The sequence below is a fragment of the Kogia breviceps genome, chromosome 9, assembly GCF_026419965.1.
Source record: "Kogia breviceps isolate mKogBre1 chromosome 9, mKogBre1 haplotype 1, whole genome shotgun sequence".
NCBI classification, from domain to species: Eukaryota; Metazoa; Chordata; class Mammalia; order Artiodactyla; family Physeteridae; genus Kogia; species Kogia breviceps.
Window position 1 is genome coordinate 113217397 of NC_081318.1, and position 10285 is coordinate 113227681.

The 10285-nt window shown below is 50.8% G+C and overlaps 1 protein-coding gene and 1 pseudogene across 1 annotated transcript in view; both read left to right on the forward strand.

Annotated features, from left to right (window-relative positions):
- The window catches only part of LOC131762289 (checkpoint protein HUS1-like), a 31586-nt gene extending 27720 nt beyond the window's left edge, over positions 1-3866 (forward strand). Inside the window, exon 8 of the mRNA XM_067042986.1 lies at positions 3539-3866. The gene's annotated coding sequence lies outside the window, so the exon portion shown is untranslated. The remainder of the gene's footprint in view (positions 1-3538) is intronic.
- Positions 1955-8129, forward strand: LOC131762285 (transcription factor-like 5 protein; annotated as a pseudogene).
- Positions 8130-10285: the final 2156 nt, after the last annotated feature.

Here is a 10285-nt window from a genome sequence, read left to right on the forward strand (position 1 = left end):
GGGTGTGTTTTGAGGCGGCTGTTGACTGAGGATGACTAGGCAGCCTGTCTGCTGATGGGCGGGGCCGTTCCCCCCTCCTGTTGGTTGTTTGTGCTGAGGTGTCCCAGCACTGGAGCCCACAGGCTGTTGGGTGGGGCCGGGTCTTGGTGTCAAGATGGCTGCCTCCGGGAGAGCTCACGCCGATGAGTATTCAGTGTTACCTCTGCCACCAGTGTCCTTTTCTCCACAAAAGTGAGCCACAGCCGCCCCCCACTTCCTCAGGAGACCCTCCAAGACCAGCGGGCAGGTCTGGCCCAGGCTGATGTGAAGTCACGGCTTTTTTCCCTGGGTCTCGGTGTGCATGAGACTTTGTGTGCACCCTTCAAGGATGGAGTCTCTGTTTCCCCAGTCCTGTGGAGCTCTTGCACTCAAGCCCCGCTGGCCTTCAAAGCCAGATGCTCTGGGGGCTCCTCCTCCCAATGCTGGACCCCCAGACTGGGGAGCCTGATGTGGGGCTCAGAATTCTCACTCCTCTGGGAGAACCTCTGCGATAACAGTTATTTTCCAGTTTGTGTTTAACCCACCCAGCTGGTGTAGGATTTGATTGTATTGTGAATGTGCCCCTCCTACTATCCCGCTGCGGCTTTTTCTTTGTCTTTGGATGTAGAATATCATTTTGGTAGGTTCTATTCTTTTTCTGTTGATGGTTTTTCAGCAGTTAATTGTGATTTTGGTGTTTTCATGAGAGGCGGTAAGGAGGTGAGCTCAAGTCCTCCTCCACTATCTTATCTCCAGCCCCACGCACTTTTCCTACGTACTTACAGAATTATATTAGCAGATATTAGCTTTTCATGCATCATCAAATTTCTTGTCTCATACAAGGTGGTAAGGGACTACGAACCAGTTCCGTAAGCAGTGGATGAGAGGGTGGTGGAGCAGATTGGCTCAGGAATCAGAGTCCTGTGCTGTGGAGCTCACAGTGGCGGGCAGGCCGTGGGAGGGAAGCTCCAGCAGGGAGCGAGGCAGAGGCCCTGGGGACGGTGCTGGCTCTGTGAAGGCCGTTTTAGTCACCCGTGTGTTCCACAGTAGATCTAATAAGGGTCCTGCCACTTTTAGAATTAAAATTCGTTACTACAAGTTTGCTTGTTAGAGACACGTTGTAGCTTACCATTGCGAGGGAATTTTACTTTATAGTGACGGGCATGCTTTTGGAGCAGAGTGAAAGCCATGTGAATAAAGCCTTGACAGCAGTTGTATGAAATGACTTATTTTGGTGTTCCTCATTTTGTTTATTTTAGTAAGTAACAAAGAGGGTCTTTGAAACCTTCCCAGAGATGAAAGGATGTTTTCTTCCCATTCATTCCACTTTATAATGAGAGGCCTTGCTTTAGGTGTATATGGTCCTTTTTATTTTGGGGGTGTGTTTTTGGTCATGCCATGAGGTATGCGGGATCTTAGTTCCCCGACCAGGGATCGAACATGGGCCCTCAGCAGTGAAAGTGCAGAGTCCTAACCACTGGACCACCCGGGAAGTCCTGTATGTTTCTAAGAGAAACTGTTTTCTTTGACCTTAAGGAGGAGATTGGGTCATATTTCAGGTCCCTATAATTGAAGATTCCCTGTACATTAGCGTAGTGATTTTGTGGGGCCGTTACTTTTGTGGGATCTTAGTTCCCTGACCAGGGATCGAACCCTGGTCTTCAGCAGTGAAAGCACGGAGTCCTAACCACTGGACCGCCAGGGACAGCCTGGCCCCGCGCGCACGCCGCACGCCTCATCGCCCGACCTGCGTGCGCAGCTCAGGAGGGGGCGCCGCGGCGGGGGCGGGGCTGGCGGTTGGTGCCGGCTGGGCCGCAGGGCGGGGCCGCGGCGGGGAGGGGCTGCCGTTGGCGCTGCGGGCGGGCGGCGCAGGCGCTGCGGGCGGGCGGCCTGGCCCAGCCAGCCCGGCCGCGCGTCCCACGCCGTTGGCGCCAGCATGTCGGGCCCCGGGCAGCGGGAGCCGCTGCAGGCGGGCGGGCCCCGAGGGCGCGGACGCGGCGCCGGGCGAGGCGGGGCAGAGTTTCACCCTTGTGGAGATGACCGAGATCGAGTACACGCAGCTGCAACATATACCCTACTCGCACGTGGAGGCGGCGGTGGCCGACGGCGAGCTCGAGACGCGCCTCAACTCGGCCTTCCTGGCGGTGGGCGTGGCGGGCGCGGCGGCCGGGACCTTCACGGCGGCGAGGGGCGCGCCACCCGTGTACCCGGTGCTGTGCCCGCCTGCGCTGGCCAATGGCAGCTTCGCGGGCGCCAACCAGTGCCTGGGCCACGTAGACTTCCAGGAGCTGTGCATGATGCTGCTGAGCGAGGCGGGTGCGCCCCCCGCCACCGAGAAGACGCCGGGCGCCGGCGCACCCCGGCCCAAGGCGCCCGACGGCGCTGGCAAGGAGAACGTGGAGGGTGCGCCTGAGACGCGGACCAAGTCGGCCATGCGCGTCCGCCTGGGGGACCGCTTCAATAGCATCCCAGCCGAGCCCCCGCCGGCCCCGCGCGGCGCGGATCCCCCTGAGCCCGGCATGGCGCTCAACAAGTGGGTGCATCCCCCAGGGAGCGGGCCCGTCTGGGTCAGGGTGTAGCCCAGGGTCCTCTGTAGAGGCCACCAGCCCCAGCCTGGGTTCGGGTGTAACTAGGGTCCTGTGCAGAGAGGCACCAGCCTGGGTCCGGGTGTAGACCAGGGTTCTCTGCAGAGGTCAGCGGCCTCACTGCAGCTTGCATCTTAACAGGGAGCAGACCTCAGTGGGTCTGGAGGCTGAGCTGAAAGTTTGTGTGCTCTGTGCAGGCACAGCAAGCAGATATTAAGTACACAGCCTGCAGCATTACCTTTGCGGTGTGCACTCTGCGTCTGCATGTGGAAGAGAGATGAGTTGAGATAAGTGCACACATGTTCCTGAGGAACAAAGGTTTTTGCCCCCAAATCACCCACCTAAATGTCAGGAGAGGCCTCTGCTTCCCCCTCTGTTGACTCAGGTTGAGGCTGACCTCATCTTGCACTTTCCTCCCAGATGCATCCCCTGGGAGGAAAGACGTCATGTGGTGAGGCTTTGAGTGTAAAATGCAGCTTCATCCTTCAGCCAGACTGCCAGCCCATAAGTGATCTCGCAGCGACAACTATCGGAGAGGCGTAGCCTGTCTGCTAGGGTGTCTCCTCAGCTTTCTGTCTGTGCCCACCCTGTAGTTTTCCCCATTTTGCCCATAGTCGTCCGATTCTGGAGGACGGCCAGAATAACAGAGATTGGTGTCAGACGTGTTAGGGGAAGGGAGGTGTAACTCAAAGATGACACACGGCCACACCTTCCAACGTGAGGAAGAAAGTTGGAACTTGTCCCCTACACCACTAGCTGATCATTGTTTTGTAGAGATTTCCGTGATGGGGGCCGTTCCTGGTAACGGATTTGAGCTCCTATCTAGAAAATCAAATGTTAGCCATTAGAGAGTGATAGTTAGTGATGGTGGTGTTTCCGGAAACCTCCCTGCCGCATACTCTTCATGTGTTTCTGGGTTTCTTTTGTCTTGGCAGTTTGGTAACTCTTATTCGCCATCCGTCCGAATTAATGAATGTTCCTCTTCATCAGCAACAAAACAAACGTACAACAGGAGTGGAAAATGAAACTGCTGCTGCAGCTCGTGCTCTGCAGTTGACATACCCTCTGCTTACCGCCAGTAGTCGCTCTGCTAGTGGAAATGCTCATCTTTCACCAGCACAGGGAGGGAAAATGATTTGCGAAGCTTTGCTCTTTTGTATTAAATGGATAAATGGTATTTTAGTTAGGTCCCAAGGATTTTTTTTTCTTTCGTTGAGTTCAATAACTTTTTAAAATCGAGAGTATTTATGTGGTTCGGGGATATTTAAAAATCCTTAGTGCGCCTAAAGTTCTTCAAGTTCATGTGAATAGCTTTGACGTTACTTCTATTACAGTGCATTTTATTGTGCATAGAGAGGATAAAGTTCCTGTTGCTTCGTTTTTTTCCAGAGTTCTAGTAACTCATGTTCTGTACTTGAAGCTGCCAAGCATCAGGATATTGGATTGCCGAGGGCTCTATCTTTCTGTTATCAGCAAGAAATTGAATCCACTAAACAGACTTTGGGTGGTAGAAACAAAGCTTTGCCTGAGCAGGTTTGGATTAAAGTAGGAGGTAAGCGATGAAACAGAAGCTGGCAGGTGCTTTCTCCTCCTGCCTGATGTCTTTGCCCCCCCCCTTTTTCCCGCCCCCGTCATGGGTGGGGGAGGGGAGAGAGGTGGTTTATAAACAGAGAAAGGATCTCGGAAGCCAGCTTGCATCTTCGGGATCCTTCCAGTCCTCTACCCAGTCACCTCACTTTGAACATCCTTGCGAATTCTGCACATCACGTTTATACTTGGCCTGGAAACGTTGAGTTTAGGGGCTGCTTTTTCTTAACAGTAACCTCCTTAAACAGAAAAATGATAGATTTAGGTACATTTTCGTTACCTTCAAGTTACTGACAGCACTTTTAGGTTGTTTTTTTTTTTTTTTTTGTCTTATTTCATACTTCATGAGCGAGGCAGGAGTCTGAAATCCACTCAGAGCGTTACGTGATGATCTGCAGATGGGCAAAGGATTGAGCTGGGAGCAAGAGGCCATCAGGTGATACAGAAAGCTTTAGAAACAAGGAAACTTCTGAAGGCAAACTTTGCTTACCCCTGACGTTAACCCTCAATCCGTTTTTCCTGGAAAACATTCTTTTTCGAGTTATCCAACAGTAACACAGCTTACACTCAGCTTTTCAAGAGCTGATAAAGACAGGGTAGGGATGGAACTCTCCTTCTTTCTGCCACACCAGTGATTAATTTTCCATTGTTCGCGAAAGTATACATTCACGTTTGTTAATATTAAAATAGTCCCTGTACTGACTACTCAGCTGAAGAACCAAAATATTACCAATACTTGTGAATTCCTCCCTGTCTTTTTTTTTTTTTGTGGTACGCGGGCCTCTCACCGCTGTGGCCTCTCCCGTCGCGGGGCACAGGCTCCGGACGTGCAGGCGCAGCGGCCATGGCTCACGGGCCCAGCCGCTCCGCGGCACGTGGGATATTCCCGGACCGGGGCTCGAACCCGCGTCCCCCGCATCGGCAGGCGGACTCTCAACCACTGCGCCACCAGGGAAGCCCCTCTCTATGTCTTTTGAAAAGTTACCACCATTCTGAAATTTGTGTTAGGTGATTCTTTCGCTGTAGAGGGTTTGGCTTTGTCCGGTACCTCGGGAACGCACATCACCACAGGTACTAATTAGACGCCTGCTGTACTTTGATAGAAATTTGACCTATTTCTGTAGTGCAGGTCAGAGCTATGATGTGATTACTCCTTTTGTGGGGGGAATCTCACTTGTAAGGTGAGGGCATGTTTAATCCTAAACCACTTGGGTTTTGTCCTCTTCTGAGCATTGCACTTAGAATATCGGTCGTCGTATTAGAATAATTGCACATCAAGAAAATCTTTTGGAGAAAATATTTCTAGGTTTTGGTTTTCTTTTACCCATTCTGAATATCAGAAAAATCAAACAACTTCGTGGTGTTTTTATTCATAGATGACAGTTAAAATGCCTTTTGATTTAAAAGGGGGACTTTTGACTGTACTGCTGTATACGCTGTATTGATTACATAATACCTGGGGTGTTTTAATTTAGTTTCTGTTCAGTTTTATAGTTTGAAACCTAGAGCCTCGTGCCAGCCGTCTCTGTGGAACTTTGGAGCGCTTCCTGTTTGGCTCTGCGTGCTCCTTACCCGTTCGTGTTGGTATCTGGGATCGAAAATACCAACACACATATTCAGCATTCACGAGGGTAAGTTTAGAAGAACAAAAAAATTAAACTAGCACTTTCTCCTTCTTTGGCAAAGAAGAAGCGCCACGTGAACAAGCAGTGCGTAAGCGGGGTCGGAGTAGGATACGTCGGTTGCACACAGACATAGAGCGAAGAGCCCTGGGAGAGCTCCAGAGTGTGGGTGACGGCTCCCCAGCAGCGCGGGGCGCTTGGCAGTCGGCGGAGCCGTCCCGGGCCGCCCTCGGGGCGCAGAGCCAGAGCGGGCCCCGGGGGAGGCGGGGCCCGGCGCGGGGAGAGGCACAGCCGCAGGGAAAGAGATGGAAGGTGATGCGTGCCGTCGCTGGTGTACAGTCGTCTTAGACGCCGAGCTCACGACGGTCGGTGGTGGTAACAGGCGCCTTTGTGTAGAAAACAGCGGTGTAGCCGTTTCTGTGTTCAAGGGCGGGAAAGCTGGCAAGAGTCAATGGTCACCTTGCTTTGCTAGGTGGATGGGGTACCCAAGACCACCCCCAGGTTTGATGATTCATTAGGAGGACTCGTGGCTTTGATTTATTTGGGACAAAGAACCCAGTAAAGTCAGCAGAGGCGCATGGGGAGAGGCCTCGGGGCCCCAGGCGCCAGCTCCCCAGAGCACGTCTCAGTGGAGCCACTCAGGATGCCTGTCACCCCCCAGCACTGGTGACATGTTCCCGGACGGCAAAGCTCCTTAGCGACTTGGGGCCCTGGATCCTACTGGGGGCTGGTCGTGGGGGGGCATTCCCTACCTGGCATGCGGCCAAATCCCAGATGCCCAGAGGGAAAGCTGGTGTTTAGCGTACGCCAGTGAAGAATGGTGGTGGGAACCACCCCCCTCCCGAAATCTGAGTTCCCAGGTGCCGGCCGGGGCAGCCTTCCTGGGAGGGAGTCCGCCTGCCCGCTGGGTTACTCCGTTTTGCTTGGTTCTTTGAAGGATATTGAAGGAGGAGGAAGTTACAGCTTATGTCAGTGGTTTTAGCTGTGGATTTTATTTGTGCTGTTCTGTGTAGAAGCAAAAGGTGGTTAATTTTTCTGTTATAGCTGGGTACAGGATGATTCCCTAACATATAGTTAATTAACTTGGTCATTTATTGAGTACTTGGCACCAGTTTCTGCTTTAGGCTCAGGAAATAGAGCATGAGCAAGACAGAGCTTCATCTCTGAGCCTACAGTGTTGAGCAGTGGAAATTTATTTATTTAAAGGGATATATTAAAGCTAGGCAGCTAGATACCTTTCCTAAGGATGTGTCCGCACATACACGCCAAGTGACGGCCAGCACTGAACTCACCGTGGATTATAACGGGCATTGTTTATATTTATTTAATAAACATTTACTGAATACCTACCAGCTGAGAAAAAGCCTTATACGTACTACGTGTTGACGGCAAAAGTTTTCATTCTTACTCTGCCATTTCCTAGTTTAACAACTTCCTACACGTTCTTTACCTCTCTACCTGAGTCTCTCGTCTATAAAATAGGGACATTACCTACCGCGTAGCTGGGACACAAGAATGAAACAAGCTGAAATGTAGTGTCTGGCCCAGTACCTGCAGTTACAGAGCATCTAGTGAATTACTGCTGCTGTTGTTACCTTACAAAGTTGCTCTAAAGTTCTGAGGGTACAGGTGGGGAAATAGAAACAAGGGCCGTATTATCTGAATGTAATCCGTAAAAGTCAAAAGTGGTCTAAGACTCCAGTTGTGATGTAAATCATCCCTAAAAAGACCAGGTTTGGGGATATTAACAGGCTGGTAGTCTGTGGTCCTTTATGAACCGGGGTCCCTTGGAGAATCAAAGCTGTGAATCCTAGCTTGGCACCTGGAGGGCAGGTGAGTGAAAGAAGGTCCTGCCCAGAAGGTTCCACACACAATTTTGCTTCCAGTTTCAGGGGGTTTGGGTCCATCCTTGGTCTAGAGACTTGGACCTGGTCCTTGCTCCTGGCCCAGGAGAAGTAAACGGGAAACTTTCCAGGGAGCGCGACTGGGCTTAGTGGGCCGCTGGGGGGGGGGGGGGCTGGCCGCTGTCGAGGGGAGCCCCGAGGTGAGGGGCTGCCCTTCCTATGCTCTCAGTGGCCAGGCCGCGAGCTCATTCCTCAGGACACACCGACACCTGCTTTGTTCCCTTGTTCTGCTTCAGCTTCTCTATGTGATTACTTTGGGTTTTGACTGTAGGCGCAGAATCCGCATTTGCTGTGATGAGTTGAATCCTTTAGTCCCGTGCTGCAACGCCGAGACCGATGAGGCAACGACCCTGCAGTGGACCACAGCGTTCCTGAAATATATTCAGGAAAGACATGGAGATTCTCTTAAAAAGGTTAGTATCTAGGCCAGGAGATTTTCAGAATCCTGTAAATGTATCAGTGTTGTTATTTATCCTTTTTCCTCTAAGATGTCCCAAACTGTCCTTTGTTTCCTGGAACCAAATGTCAGAGGCTGAGTCCAGTGTGAATAAGGCCCTGCTCGTCACTTATCAAGGTACTAACCACAGCCTGGATTTGGGGTCAGCTAGCAGTTAGGCACCTGCTCTGTGCAGTGGATTGTTTGGGGGCTTAAAGGGGTTTCAGAGACCTGCCTGTAGGATATGATTTTTTTTTCCCCCTCAGAAGATGTTGTGAAAGGGATAAAACACAAATAGAAAAAAAGAAAAAGAGGCAATTAAATGTCAAATAAATAATCTGGATTTCAGACATGTTCAGAAGGCAGAGAAGAGAAACACTGCGGCCTGGGGGATCCGGGGGGACTCGGGGGCCCGCGGGGGCTGGAGCATCTCAGTTCCTTAGTACAGCCAGCTCGAGCTTGACCCTGTCTGTTTGGACCGAGGAGCCATTGATTCCCTGCAAGCCAGCTGGGCTCCCGGTGGGAGCGGATGCTGGGTGTGAGTGAGGGAACCACCTGCCCCCTCCTTGGGGGTTCACGTGAGAGAACATTCCCTGTACTGGCTTCTGTGCTCTGCCTTGGGGAGACCTTGGGTCCAGGTACCGGCCTCAGGACTCTGGGTATCGGGGCGCATGGGATGAGGTCTTAGTGAAGAGCGTCCTGGTTTGCCTGCTGGTCCGGCTCTCGTGTAGTCACTGCCCTTGACGGCAGCACGAGTCTGATTAGAGAACCGAGCTGAGGTTGGCGCTATAAACGTGGAATCTTTTTATTTTATTTTTTATTTTTATTTTATTTTTATTTTTTTAAAAATTTTATTTATGTTTTTGGTTGCGTTGGGTCTTTGTTGCTGCACGGGGTCTTTCTCTAGTTGTGGCGAGCAGGGGCTACTCTTCATTGCAGTGCACGGGCTTCTCATTGCAGTGGTTTCTCTTGTTGCGGAGCACAGGCTCTAGGTGCATTGGCTTCGGTAGTTGCGGCACGTGGGATCGGTAGTTGTGGCGAGCGGGGTCTAGAGCGCAGGCTCCGTAGTTGTGACGCACGGGCTTATTTGCTCCATGGCACGTGGGATCTTCCCGGACCATGGCTTGAACCCGTGTCCCCTGCCTTGGCAGGCGGATTCTCAACCACTGTGCCACCAGGGAAGTCCCTGGAACCTTTTTAAAAAGAGCCTTCCGTATCTAGATCCTGGGGCAGCGGCCGGCCAAGCGCCCCAGGCTGCCTGGAATGAGGCCCCTTGGGCTGAGTGCTAAGAGTTTGTCTTCTCCGTTTCCCTTTTCTGTGCCCACGTGCATTTCCATCTTGTGTGTTTGGTAATTTCATCAAGTTCCTTATTTTCATTGTATATTTAATTGCCTTTTAAAGCAATACCTGTGTCACGTTTGTGCTGATTGGATCATTTATGGTTATTTATAATGTGGTTACTCTTTAACGTTATTTTTTAGCGATAGACTTGGTTTATTGTAGTAAAAGAAAGCTTTTATATTTAAAAAAATGATTTAATGGTTGGCTCTGTGTACCTAATAGTGGTAAGTTATTATTTATATGATTCCTTCAAATATGATGAAGGTGTTTACAACAATAAAAAAAACTTAACTATCTCTAGTCAAAGATTAAATAGGTTAAAAACTTATGGACATTAATTTTTATGTGTATTAGGCTTCCTGAATATTTCTGAAATTTAGTTACATTGAATTTGTAGATTGTTTCTGGGTCGGATTACAAGACCCATCAAGAAACAGGCTGAAGTGACATCAGTAGCAATTTGGGGGGGAATTAGAATGTAGGTAGTTTAAACCCTTGTGTCCTTCCTGTTTCCTTAGTGACTTTCCCCCTCTTACTTGCATGAACATTTTTGTTGTGAAAGATGTTATACACAAGAGTCTTCAGTGATTTTCCTCAATGATTTCCAAGTACACATGTCATCCCACAGGTCTGTTCCGACTCTAACCAGGCTTCTGTCCCAGACACTGGGGGCACCTTGACTAAGACAGAGACCCCGTGGGCTGGAGGGAAGCGGCTAACAGGTCGAGAGTGAATGGACCACCTCCATCCCAGTGTGGGGTCTGGTTGACATGCTGCAAAGATGGCTCTCCC